The sequence below is a fragment of the Camelus ferus genome, chromosome 6 (assembly GCF_009834535.1).
Source record: "Camelus ferus isolate YT-003-E chromosome 6, BCGSAC_Cfer_1.0, whole genome shotgun sequence".
Taxonomy (NCBI): domain Eukaryota; kingdom Metazoa; phylum Chordata; class Mammalia; order Artiodactyla; family Camelidae; genus Camelus; species Camelus ferus.
Window position 1 is genome coordinate 19106657 of NC_045701.1, and position 14906 is coordinate 19121562.

At 43.5% G+C, this 14906-nt stretch overlaps 1 pseudogene; it reads left to right on the top strand.

The window, feature by feature from the left end:
* Positions 1 to 13963: 13963 nt before the first annotated feature.
* Positions 13964 to 14331, top strand: LOC102506088 (annotated as a pseudogene).
* Positions 14332 to 14906: the final 575 nt, after the last annotated feature.

A 14906-nucleotide genomic window follows, 5' to 3' on the forward strand; every position in this document is an offset into this window, starting at 1 on the left:
ATTGGAAAAGAAGAGGTAAAAGTGTCACTATATGCTGATGACATGTTACTATATATAGAAAACCCTAAAAGGTCCACACAAAAGCTACTAGAGCTGATTGAAGAATTCAGCAAGGTAGCAGGTTACAAAATTAACGTTCAAAAATCAGTTGCATTTCTTTACACTAACGATAAATCAACAGAAGAAGAAAGTAAAGAAACAATCCCCTTTAAAATAGCACCCAAAGTAATAAAATATCTGGGAATAAATCTAACCAAGGAGGTGAAAGAATTATACACAGAAAACTATAAACCATTGATGAAGGAAATTAAAGAAGACTTTAAAAAATGGAAAGATATTCCATGCTCTTGGATTGGAAGAATCAATATTGTTAAAATGGTCACACTGCCTAAGGCAATCTACAGATTTAATGCAATCCCTATCCAATTACCCAGGACATATTTCACAGAACTAGAAAAAATCATAATAAAATTCATATGGAACCATCAAAGACCTAGAATTGCCAAAGCATTACTGAAGAGAAAGAAAGAGGCTGGAGGAATAACTCTCCCAGACTTCAGACAATACTATAGAGCTACAGTCATCAAGACAGCATGGTATTGGTACCAAAACAGACATATAGACCAATGGAGCAGAATAGAGAGCCCAGAAATGAACCCACAAACTTTTGGTCAACTCATCTTTGACAAAGGAGGCAAGAATATACATTGGAATAAAGACAGTCTCTTCAGCAAATGGTGTTGGGAAAACTGGACAGCAGCATGTAAAACAATGAAGCTAGAACACTCCCTTACACCATATACAAAAATCAACTCAAAATGGATTAAAGACTTAAACATAAGACAAGATACAATAAACCTCCTAGAGGAAAACATAGGCAAAACATTATCTGACATACATTTAAAAAATTTTCTCCTAGAAGAAATAAAAGCAAGAATAAACAAATGGGACCTAATGAAACTTACAAGCTTCTGCACAGCAAAGGAAACCAGAAATAAAACAAGAAGAAAACCTACGGAATGGGAGAAAATTTTTGCAAGTGAAACCGACAAAGGCTTGATCTCCAGAATATATAAGCAGCTCATACGACTCAATAAGAAAAAAATAAACAACCCAATCCAAAAATGGGCAGAAGACCTAAACAAGCAATTCTCCAAGGAAGACATACAAATGATCAAAAAGCACATGAAAAAATGCTCAGTATCACTAATTATCAGAGAAATGCAAATCAAAACTACAATGAGGTATCACCTCACACCAGTCAGAATGGCCATCATTCAAAAATCCACAAATGACAGATGCTGGAGAGGCTGTGGAGAAAGGGGAACCCTCCTACACTGCTGGTGGGAATGCAGTTTGGTGCAGCCACTATGGAAAACAGTGTGGAGATTCCTCAAAAGACTAGGAATAGACTTACCATATGACCCAGGAATCCCACTCCTGGGCTTATATCCAGAAGGAAATCTACTTCAGGATGACACCTGCACCCCAATGTTCATAGCAGCACTATTTACAATAGCCAAAACATGGAAACAGCCTAAATGTCCATCAACAGGTGAGTGGATAAAGAAGAGGTGGTATATTTATACAATGGAATACTACTCAGCCATAAAAACCGAGAACATAATGCCATTTGCAGCAACATGGATGCTCCTGGAGAATGTCATTCTAAGTGAAGTAAGCCAGAAAGAGAAAGAAAAATACCATATGAGATCACTCATATGTGGAATCTAAAAAACAGAAACAAAAACAAACAAACAAAAACAAAGCATAAAGGACAGAAATAGACTCACAGACAGAGAATACAGACTTGTGGTTACCAGGGGGGTGGAGGGTGGGAAGGGATAGACTGGGATTTCAAAATTGTAGAACAGACTACACTGTATAGCACAGGGAAATATACACAAAATGTTATGATAACTCACAGAGAAAAAAATGTGACAATGAGTGTGTATATGTCCATGAATAACTGAAAAATTGTGCTGAACACTGGAATTTGACACATTGTAAAATGATTATAAATCAATAAAAAAATGTTAAAAAAAAAAAAAAGAAATATAGCTTCATAATGTCCAACTCTTCCTGCTCTGTTTACTGAGAAACTTTCTTCTGAGCTATAATCTAATCAGTTTGCAGGCAGTTCTTCCTTCTGGTAAATTGGTTCAATCAGACAACTGAAGAATAGATTCCAGGAACAGAGTTCTCTCTCCTGGTGCAATAAAGTTCTTTCAAGATTCTAATTAGTATTATGAGTTTTTCCCCTGTTCCCCTCAAGTTTATATAACCATCTCACATCTGAGGGAGCAAAGGGTGTGTGTAACACAGAGGTAACAGCAGCTATTAAATCCCCAGAGAAAGCTAAATTCTCGTGTCATTGTCAACTCAAAGGAAGTCCAAATTAGGACAAGTTAGGAGCTGAATCAATTGCTAGTCTGATCAGGGATAATTATTAAGGCATAAATTATAACCATAACACTTTAGTATCTCAAAACATCCAATGTGCACACAGAGTGAAAATCTGCTAAGACTGTACCTTTAGAATAAAGGGCAAATTCCAACAGCCACACTGCCACTAAAGTGGAAAATAAATATCTAATAAGCAAGTAGCTAATAATGTAAATATACAAGAATTAATCTCATAGAACTAATGGAAGCATAGTTATCCCCTAAAGAATTATATAATAAATGAGAACCCAGTTTAATTTGTGCTAAATTTGTCCTATTACACAGCTGATCGCTCATGGAATAATATGAAGCCCATGACTCCCCAGAACTCACCTACTGGATGATAAAAATGGATCCACTACGGGATTTTTTTCTCATTCTTGTCCTGCCACACTGTTGAGCCAAATTATAAGTTTCATTTTTTAAATGCAATCCTTTTCATAAGATTTGGCTCGATGCAAATAAATGTGTGTGCCCGTGTGCCTGTCCCGCCAGCTCTTTAGACATGGCAGGCTGGACTCGGACACAGTGGGAAAAATAAATAAAATAAACAAAATTCTGAAATCAGTGGCAGAGCTGAGGCTCAAACCTAGACTACTAAATCCAATCAGCTCTATAAATTTAGGTCAAATTGTTTTGCTTCTTTGTGCCTTGAAGCAATAGAGAGACCTTGGAGCTTGTCCGGTTCAGCAATTTTTAAGCTTTTCTTTAGCAAAGGAATCTTTGTTTAAAATGTCGTTTAACACATAACCTCCAAATGTAAAACTGGAACAGCATCAGTTCTCTGTTAAAGAAGAGGTCAGAGCACCAGAAGCCCTGCTCACTCTTGCCTCCCCAAGGCACCTACGGTGGTCCCCAAGGCTCCTCCACATAACCCTCTTCTTGGGGAGCAGAGTTTGAAAACCACTAAACTTATACAATTCTTTCATTTTACAAATGAGGAAGCTACTGAGAACATGAAAAACTGCCCTGCCAGCAGCCAGACAGTGCTGTTACCAATTGAACAAAAACAACCAATGTGAATGGTGCTCAGACAAGGCCACATTGCTTCTGTGTTTGGAATAAGAGAGAGACACGGCCATGCCATAACCTCAACAATGATGAGACGACCCCTCCTGTAGCACAAGAGGCTGCTGTTTCTCTTCCAATAACTACTCCTAGCCCACCTTTAATCCATCAGCCTCCTGGATAAAATTTACTGAGATATCCAGTCACGCAATTGCCCCTGCTCTTGACATCACCCAATTCAGAACTGGCGCCTGCTCTCCAAAGCCCCCCCTAGAATCAACCAACATAAACCTGAATCCTGCACCAGAGCCTGCCCACAGTTCCTCTCCAGTGCATTCTCCCTGCTCCAGCAAGCTCAATAAACCTCACTTTTCGTTTTTACTCCAGGTGTGTCCCTGGTGGTCTTTGGCTTCAACACTAAATTATTAGCATTCTAAGCAACATCCTTAAGAAAAACAGAACAGAAGCAAGGATCGGTTCAGAGAACAGAGAGCTGAGCTCCTAGAATGATAAATAAACATGTTAGAAACAAATAGAGGATACGTCAGCCCTTTAAAAGACCAAATGGTACTAACCCCTGCATGTTCAGCAAAGGTGGTGTGGGGAACATGACCTACACTTGATGAAAATCCGGGGGCCACTGCTTGACAGTGCCCCAGAGATGGACAAGAGACCCACCACAAGCTCTGTCCGAAATGCTCTGTGCCACTCACAGCATCTGACACAGCACCCGGTGTGGACAGACCCCCTTTAAGATCAGCCAGGCACCCAGAAAAGTCTATCATTATTAAATGCACATTTGCTTTACAGAAATTTAAAGATATGTTGAGCATATGCTTCTACAAACTAAGTATATTGTGATAAGCATCCTTCTGGGTTGGACAGTGGCACAAGGCACACTTAGAGTGGTCCAGGCTGCCCAACACAGATGTGAAATCACAGCAGCTTCCATGCTACTCCTGAAATGGAGGATCTGACTTCCTTTGGGCCTTGCACATAATATGGATTCAAAAATAAATACATACATACATGTCTTGAATTGGATCTCACTGAGCAGAATCCTCCTGACAGTAACCACAGTGAGCTGAAATCAGCTTTGGATTCTATGTGCAGTATCACTGGCTTAAGAGGGCAGGTTTGGCCCAGTCCTACTTTGCCAACAGTATTACTGGTCCACGAACATTAGGATTTATTCTAAATCTTTCCTCCCTTCTTGCATGAGTAATGATAAGGATTGAAGATGTAGGAGAGAGGCTAAGGGCAGTGACTATACTAGGGAAAGCACTGGAAATGAAGGATGGCTTCAAGTCCCAGCACAGGCCCAAGACCCCGTAGCGAGTTTGTATCCCCCACTCTCGGAAACTCAACTAGTTTCCTTACTATTCTCTGAGAGGCTGGGATGCATGACCCCAAGGAGGTCTCTTCTAGTCCAACAGCCCAAGTTCAGGCCTCTGAATATCGAGTGTATTTCTTAGGATTAAACTCCCGAACCAAAGCTGCCCACTTCAGGCTACTTGGGCAGCACCAGTTCTCACACCCTCTGTTACAGTCCTTCTCAGGGCTGCCATTTGCTGGGAGGCTCTGCTCATCATTCAGGGCCAGCACTAGTGCCACCTCCTCTCTGTGCTTCCTATGACTACCTCCTCCCCAAACACATCCTGCAGAAGAGTCAACTGCTCTCTTAGGTTTCCGGAATACCTTATGCATTCATTGGACTAGACTTCTTGTTTTTTATGTCATCTCCTCGATCAGGCTGTTTTTCTTGAGAGTGGAGTAAGTGTCATATTTACCTCTGATCTCCAGATACACAAAAAGGACTTTTGTCAACATGCTATGTGTTTGATCGAATTGCCTTCCAAATTTGTGCTTTGACGTAGCATTGAATGAATCTCATCCTCTCCCTCAAGGAAATATATGACTATAAAGATAATCATATGATGCTATTTCAACCTGCAGGCTTGGTGCTTCGTACATGGCAGAGAAGATCATGGATTCCCCAGCCGGTCATCCCACCCCACCAAGGAAAACCTAGAAACAACCTCCAAACTCCCCAAAATGCAGGTCTGGCTTTCCAAACCACTCAAAGGCTGTTCAGTCTGAAATATTCAGAGTGACTTTCACCCAGTAGGATTCTCCCCCAGATACCCACAAAGAGAAAAACACCTGTGATTGAAGCTCATTACCAACAGCCAAGCTATTCAGTCCGAGTCTGTCCCACCCCTGCCATCTTCATACCAATACCTGCTCCATAGAGCCTGGAGTCTACACACTTAACCACCAGTTAGTTCCCATCTCCCCCAACTTCAGTTTGAGCAAAGGAGGTCTGTTTCCCAAAGAAGTAACTTGAAATGTTGTGATGAAACAATGAAACCTTAGCCACCTGTTCCTGATAACCACCTTCCCTCCGTCTTACTCTGTAGAATGTCTCTACGTGAAGCTGTTCCAATGACGCTAAAGGAATGTAACCCCAGTCCCTAACTAGGCAACAGCCACTTGCAGGCAGCCTACTTCCACGTGGTTGGGTCCTGCAATCCCATAGTCTCTGTTCGTTCACAAACAGGAGCCGATTTTCCAAGCAGAAGCACAACAAGTAAGACACACTACTAGGTTACGTAGGCGTGTATTAGAAGCTCAGTGAATGTTCTCCCTATGATATCATCTTGAAACTTCTGTTAGAGTACTTACGACTTAGTAGTAGAGTTTAACTATTTATCCATCTACCTCACCCACCAGACAAAGAACTCCAGAAGGTCAGAGAATCAGTGCACACAATAAACGTGTATTTGCATCCTAAGCAGTTGGCACAGTTCCCAGCACATCATAGGGGCTCAAAAAATAAGTGGCTGCATCTGTGGACCTGTCTTCGGCCAACCTGAGGACAGTGCGGGAGATAGAGGGCTCCGTCCCTGCACTGGAAAAACTGACTGAGGTGCAGGGAATTCCTAGAGGCCAGGGTCCTACATTTATTGATCTTTAGAGCCGTGGTGCCTAGCATAAACCAGGCATTCAAGAAATATTTGTTGAAATGAAAAGTTATTTGCTTGAAGGCAAGCCATTAAGTATCACAGGGAGAACCTACGTCTGGCACACTAATAATGCCTCTCTAATACCACCACTAATCACGAAGTCTCACTGTCTTGAGGATGACCTGACTCGCAAGTCCAGGAAATATTTTTACCCCTTATCCTTCCTGATTTCTGCGCACCACCCTTTGCTGCTCTTTCCTCTGGCGCCTATGACACCCTCCCCTCTGTTTTTGTACTTACCTCTCTGGCTAGTTCTGCAGTCTGCAAATGCCACCTCTTTCTTCATCGGATCTTCAGATGATTGACATCCCACACAAGGCCCTCTCCTTTCCTGATTCTTTTTACCTTCTCCTTGGAAGATTTCCTATAAATCCAAATATGTGTAATTGACTACTTTTTAAATTTATTAATAATTCTCAAGTCTACATCTCTAGGCCAGACCATTCTTCTGAATTTTGATCTCCAACTACTTCCTGGACGTCTATAGTTCATACAGTTCTCACAGGCTGCTTTAACAGGTCAAAGCCACTCGCATCTTCTCTTTTCCCCTTTTCTTTACTCCCATCCCAAACCTGTTCTTTCTGCTATACTTTAAATCTTACCTTGGTGAACCATCCCCCAGACCATCACACCGGAAACCTTGGGCTCATTTGAAACTCCTCCCTCATTGTCTTTTTTTGTAAAATTAGTCAACAACTAAGTATCTCTCAATTTCTCTCTTCCTTGCCATCCTTCCTGACACTAACATTAGTCTATTTCTTATTTGAAATAGTCCCCAGAGTGTTCTCTCTGCTTTCATTCTCCTCCAAGCTGCTGCACCTACTGGAAGGGAGAGCTTCCTAAAACACAAATCTAATTACATTATTCTCTGCTTTAAACAATCTTTTCAGCTATTGCCCCACCCGACCCCCAAAGTCCCCGAGATGAAGTACAAACTCCCAAGCATGGCAGAGGTGGCCCCTGCCTCATCTCCGGCAGCACCCCCCACCCCCATGCTCCAGCCACACCGACCAGCAGTTCCCTCCCTGCGGTCAGTGCCCTTCAGCTCCTCTCAGCCTAGCTGACCTCCCATGTTCCCCAAGCTGCTCAGACCTTACCTCCAGAAGGCTTTCTCTGCCCTGATCCTTCCCCAGCTGAATTAGAGGTCCACCTTCTATCTCACATTCTGCACAAAGACACAGACGTCCACTCTGCGTGTGGCTAGTCAGAGACTCTCAACTCTAGCTGCACGCTGAACTTCACCTGAGCACCTGAGGGCTCAGAATTCTACCACTGTGATTCTGATTTAATTGCTATGGGAATCAAGATTCTCGTGTGTCTCGGGCTTCATGCTTCTCAAGCTTTAATGTTAGTACCAATCACCTGGGGGTCTTTTAAAAATGAAGCTTCTAATTCAGCAAGTCTGGTTCAGGTCTGAGATTCTGCCGTGTAAATAAGCTCCCAGGTGATGTCAGTGCTACCGGTCCACAGACCACACTTGGAGCAGAAAGGAGTGAAATAAATGCTGCATTGGCTGGCCCATCTGGAGGCAATAAAGCTGTAAATAGCCAGAGCAACCCCCAAAAGACTCCCCCTATCAAGAGAAATGGATGTTGCTAAAACGCCTGACATAGCCTGGTTCCAGAAAAATGTATGAGCGTCTATGAGAACCACAAAACCATAGGTTGTAGAAGCTATTGTCATCTAAAAGTATAAAGCCCAGAGAGGGAAAGTGTTGCCCAGAAGAACACAGGAAGTAAACAGCAGAACTGAGGTCCAAACTCAGGACCCTTGATTCCTCAGTGTGTACGTTTTTTCAGTATATTATATTCAGTGCTTGGGAGAGACGTTGAAGACCCTATGTCGGCAGTCTGAAGTGAGTAGGCCGTGGGACCCAGGTCAAAGGTTAAGTTCATTCAGGAACCCCACCCACATTCATCAACCTTGGGCTGAAGGAACCAGTTCCCCATTCTTCTCATCAGCAACTTGCATGTGTATGAGGTAACAAGTAAATGTACACATGCACTAGTAGCATGAGTCAGCATTGTGAACAATACGCGTGTGCCAACAGCATGAGTCAGCATTATGAACAAAACGCATGTGTGGGCATTATAAAAGGACAAGTGTGTACACCTGCACACGCCACCCACTTGTACTGCAATAAAGTGCTGTTTTACTCTATGTCGGCTCTTCGCGTCTTCTTCCAGTTGGGCAGCTCACCTCCTCAGATCCCTCTCCAGCCTCCCATGGCTGATACCCTCCCACACTAGGAAAGCAGCAATCGAGCAGGATATAATCAACATGAGCAGGACCCAGCCAAGTGCTTTGATACAGAAGTGGCTGGAGCAGATCCCCTTCAAAACAGATCCCAGCCAAAAGTTGCTGATGAGAAGAATGGGGAAACTGGTTCCTTCAGCCCAAGGTTGATGAATGTGGGTGGGGTTCCTGAATGAACTTAACCTTGCCCTAAGAGAGAAAATGGCATTGGAAAATGTGTTCTGTGGAACTCTGGATTATTCTGATGTCTTTAAGCACCTTGATACCTAATACTCCCAGCACCTAGCATAATGCTTGACACATAAAATTCACCGGCTATCTCACTGGACAGCTGTTAAATAAAGCTTAACCAGAGGAAGTCTTGGCTTTCTTTACTTTATCTAACACTTTACCTATCTATGTTGTGGCCAACCTCCTTCCTATATAGGGTGGGAGGATGCCAGCCTGCTGCCTCGCTGCCCACTGTAGGAAGTTCCTCAAGGTTCTGTTGGGAGCTGGAGCTGGTGAAATTGTGATACAATGTGTGATTCCCCAAGCCCTTTACACATATGCATGTAAGATACAAGGGCTACAGGCATAAGCGCAGCAGAATTTTCTTACTAGAGAACCAGGAAGAAGTCAACTGCTTTTATTAAGCTGGGGGAGGGTGAGGGACTGGAGAGGGGGACCTCACTGGTTCTCTAGCCAGCAGACTTGTTTGCCAAAGAAAAGAGAACACTGAAGGATAAGTCATACCACCGGAAGGTAAAGAACATAGGCTCTGGGGTCAGAAAGATTTGAGTCTGAGTGTCATCTCTACCAGTCACTCATCACTTTGGGCAAATAATCTAATTTTACTAAGCCTCAGCTTCCTCAGCTGTACAATGGAGAAAATAAGGAACTTCCTATGAGGACTGCTATAAGAAATAAGTGAGATAATTATGTAATGTCCTTAATACAGTGTCTAGGCCACTGTAGATGTTAAAAAAAAAAGTTCAGGCACCAGTGGAGAAAGGCTTCCAGGCCAGTTGTGGATGCATGACTAATTCTAGAGACAAGGGTTGTGCCACCATCTGTATGCAAGATTCCTTTTTTTTTTTTTTTTTGCTAGAGAATGCAAGAACTGAAAAAGTACCTTCTTGGGTTTTTTTTTTTTCCATTTTTTTAAAACAAGAGACTTATCATTTTATTCTAATTGTCTCAGTCATATTTTGTTCTTCCTCCACTCTTGTGTATGAAGTGGTTAAGTGGTAGACTGACTGCACAGGCGAGGTTTGGCAAATTTCTTCCAACTCGAATCAATGCCAATTGATTGAGGGTGGCTGCCTGGACCACTGTATTAAGAAGGATGTTGATACTAAATCCAAGCTTAGTGAAAAAGAGAACTATGATTGATTAGCAGTATCGTCAATAAGTATTTATCACACCTCATTTTAATGCATAGATGGAAGAACAGTGAATAGTAACAGCTAGGTAAGGTCACGAAGGAACCAGGAGGGATGGACAACATTGGACTGTTGATGGACTGTAGGTGGAGAGACTGGTGAGCACTCTTACACTGACCCTGAGACACCTTTTGGTATAGTTGCTGTGTGTCTGTGCCAATTTTCCCTCACATCCATTCTCCACCCTTCTCCACCCGGCTCTCTGCCCAGAGGCTGACATGTATACAGTATATAAACAGGACTGTGTGCCCTCTGGCTCTGGTTGGTTTGGCCAGTGGAGAGCCCCAACAGGAGATACAAGTGAAGAAGCAGTGAGAGCAAGGTCATGGTTTCCCCAGATATCTCTCTGCAGTCACTTCAGTCTGGCTATGCCCCTCAATTAAAAGTCATTGATCTTCTCAACACAGGTGACTCTGTCATTCTCTTCTTTCAGGTTCCAAAAATCATTTCCTCTTTCCATCCCCTTGGAACAAAAGGTGATAACATCTCCGACACCACAGGCTCTGGGGTATTACACTATCCTTGGTGGTTCTTCTCACCCACAATTTTATAAACAGTCTTTTTAGAAATGAGCCTTATCAAACTATATTATTTTGAAAGGATCACCATTCACCCTTGGTACCCTGACTGACACACTACGTCTTTGGATTGCCTCTGAAGTGCCTCCCCAGACATGCGTGTGATAAAACATGCTAGGGAGGGCATCTTTGTACATCTAGGGAGAAGAGTGTTTGTCTGGCAGCCAGAGATGAGATGGACTGAGACAGCAATACAGGTAACTACCATGCCCACTTCCCCATCAACCTTCAGTGCCCACCTATGATGTGGACCTTGCTGGGAGAGTAAAACTCAAAAAGGTGTCATCTGGATGCCAGTGAGACAGAGAGATGTGGCCATGCAGATGGTCACTAAGTGAGGTTATCAGCAGAGAATCTGACTGAGGAGGACACTGTCCTGCCCTTCTAGTCACCTGCCTTTCCCACCAAGCCTGCCCTTGCTGGGACCACATTGTACAGCTCTTCATAGATCTCTACATTTCAGGAAATAAATGCATCTCTGGTCCTCCTGAAAGAAGAAGAAAGAAAACAGTAACACACCCCTGTCCACCACTGCCTCAGTGACATAAGAACCCAGACTTGATGATAAGCAGTGCAGACAGAATCAGGAGAGAAGTAAGCCTGCAAATGTGAACTCTCCACTTACAGGTAAAGGTACTTGTCCTTGAGTATCTCATTCAGCGATCTTGTGAATCAATCGCTCCTGAAAACCCCCTTCGAAACTAAGGCTTCTTGGCAGAAGAGAGACTCCTGGGAACCATAAGCCTCCTCCCAGTGTCCAGTATCCAGAGACAAGGCCTCCGTAGTGAGCACGGGCAAGGAAGGAAGTAGCGCTCTGACTCTCTCCCATAGAAAAGACGATAAAGCACAAACGAAAAAGAGAAAGAGAAAGGGTAATGCAGGAGGCCTCTAAGAAAGCAGGTTGTGAGAGGACTATTCATGGAAATAAAAGGGAGAGGAATTAGGGCCAAGGAGGGCTGCAGGCCACTGCCCCTTAAGCTGGGAGGACGGTAAAGCTCACCCCAGTTCTATTTCAGGAAGATTCTTTTTAAGCTTCTCCAACTCTTCAATTCACCATCTTCAGTAGCCTTTTCATCTCTCAAGGTCCAGATCAAATGCCTTCTCTTCTCTGGAGACCTCCATGACCCCAGCCCTTCCCACTTCCAGTCAAAACTAACAGTTCTTTCCTCTACACCCTCAATGCATGCTAACCCTCTCCTTAGCACTCTTTACTTTCTAAGTTATGAACATATTTGCTTCTCCAAATGACTTGTGAACTAGCTAATGTCAGGGGTCTGTCTTGGTAATTTCTAAGTATAAGCAGTCCCTAGATCATAACGGAAGTGTATTAAACGTTCACTGAGTTTGACAATAACAGATTTTTGCTATCAATTGGAAACTGGACGCGCCCCTTTCCCTACCCACTGTCCCCTTTTCCAAGTGGGTCACTGATATGAACGTAAGGGAATCGACAACGCACGTGGTCTTCCTCCCTGTCCTCAACTGGGTTCTCCCAAAAAGCGGAGCCTGAGAAAAGGACTTCTGGGAGCAGAAGTGTGGGTGGAGGGGCTGGGAAGAGTGAAAAAGGGAAGGAGGGAAAGTCAAAATATCAAGCTAGTCCCCTCTTGGGCAACTGGGGTCCTCACCTACTGGGAACACTCTGAAGAGCCATGTAGGAAGTATCTCAGAATTGTCCCCCCAAGGGAAAGAAGATGGGAGAATTCATCCATATGCTCCCGTTACCCACTGGTCAAGGGTTACCTCTGGGATCTTACCCTCCTAAAACTTTTGGGTGTGTGGCTGTGTCAGAATGACTGAGCAGATTTCTGCAGGTGTCCCAGGTGATGGCAGCAGAGATGCCCCAGGACAGAAAGCAATGGATGAATGATGCGGTTGAGGTGAGGTGCCCTCACGTTCCACCTGAGCACAGCTGGTTGCCACAGCAACAAGCAGAGTAGAAAGGTGAGCCAAAGGATGTGAGGTGGGGGCACACACCTTACGATAATTCTTATTGGCCCTTTGTGATTGCTACTCACCTTAGAGAATAAATCTCACTAATCCTAGCATTAATCATTGTTCAGTTGTTGGCAAAAAGAAAGTCTTGGGTAATATAACTGGAATTTCCCAAAGTTTCACCAGGCTGTGGGTACAGAATCATAATTAATACCCAAATTTTAATGTTTCTCACTCTCTAACTTCTAACTAACTCCAGCTTCTAGTTCCAGTTCTCAAGCTTCTACTGGCTTCTCCCAGCTCTGTCTCCATGCCTCCCAAGGGCACCTCACACACACTTAGAAATCAATCTGAAGGGATAAATTGGGAGTTTAAGATTTTCAGAGACTAACTACTATATATAAAATAGATAAACAACAAGTTTATACTGTATAGAACAGGGCACTGTATTTCAATATCTTGTAGTAACTTATAACAAAAAAGAATATGAAAAGGAATATATGTATGTATATGACTGAAACATTATGCTGTGTACCAGAAATTGACACAACATTAAAAACTGATTATACTTCAATTAAAAAAAAAAAGAAACAAATCAATATGTCAGCTGTGGTCACCACATGGCATCAGCCATGTTTCTCCTCTCCCACCCCTGCCCCACTTTGGTATCTCCTTCCACGAGCAGCTCCTCCCTGCCACCTCTCTGCCCATGCCCACCATAAGACCACACTGAGTGTAACCTTCCTTGCTTCCAAAGCCATCACACCCTCCTGATGACACATTCTCCTTGTGCCAGAGCCATGGTGCACCTCACGCAGAAGTGGGAAGATGCTACTTTCCCCCCAGGTCACACTCAGAGCTGGGACAGTACAAGCCACGCTGTTTCAGACCCAGCGGCTCAGTCACTGAAGACAGCTTTCTTGGTGTCAGCTCCAGCCCAAGGACTGTCCCTCCTCTCTCCCTTGTCCCCAGTCTCCCCACCCTCCACCAGCACCACCAACACAGCTCACACAAAATGGCCTCCTTCCTCCTTCAGCCAAAAATGCACGCCCTCATGCAAATAAACTCATAAAAGCCAGCAGCTTACAGCCCATCCCAGCAGTGGACTGGGCATACCCAGGCAGGCCTGAACCCCAACACCCACAGCCTTGGCATAGGCCATATCCTTCCTAACACCACAACAATTAGAGATCTTCTATACACCAGTAATTATGTGCACTGAGGCTTAGAGGTACAAGGATGCAGTCTGACATCAAAAACTCCCCAGAGTTTTTTCCTATTGCTATGAAACGAAATCTCAGCAGATATCCTAAATAGCCCTTTTTTGTCCCTGCATTCTCTCACATCATTTCACATTAAAGATAAATGGGGCCTGGCTGAGCAGACAGCCAGGACTCCAAGATGATGCCAATCGTACCACTGAAGGAGAAGAAGCTCCAGAATGTCAAATTAGGGGGCTGCCGAGCTGGATACTGATGCGGGATTTCACCCCTATAGGCATTGCTGGTTTAAAAGAAGTTAGTACCAGCATTACAAGAAGCACGTCACGTGAAGAAAGGGAGCATCGCTGGGCTTTCTGTGGTGCTGGCAGCTTACGTGTTTTTCAACTACTATGGTTCTTACAAGGAACTCAAACGTAAACGTCTATGCAAGTACCACTGAAGGGGGTGCACCCAGTACTCCTGACCAGGACCTTTGCCCAGCACCCCTGAATCCTTTCATATTCTGATGGAGAATTAATACTTAATAAAAGATGACTGGTAAAAAATTGAAATTAAAAAATAAAGAGAAATGGTTTTTTGGTTGACAAAGATACCTAATCTCCAACTGACCTACCCTCCAAGATCTATGTGGCATGAGTAACTCTAGTGCATAAAAAGTGTCACTGGATATATCTTTAAACGATAAATTCCCTAAAAGTGAATTTAACAGACATGCAACATCAGTCCTTAACTTTGCCCATGGGAAAAAAAATGTGTTCACAACATGCTACAACTCAGTCCAGCTACTTGAATAACAATGGCTGACGAAAGCCAACAGCAAAAGAAAATGGCAATAAAATAAGATGGCATATTGACAGCTGAGACCTAGGGTGACATCTGTGGATGGTTCTGTGACTCCAGGATTAGATTGTTCTCACTTCAGAAGAGCCATCCATGAACTCTGTCAATCAGCAACTCAGTCACACTATCATAAAACTCATTCCCCCATGCCCTGCTCAAAAGAAAAAAAAAATC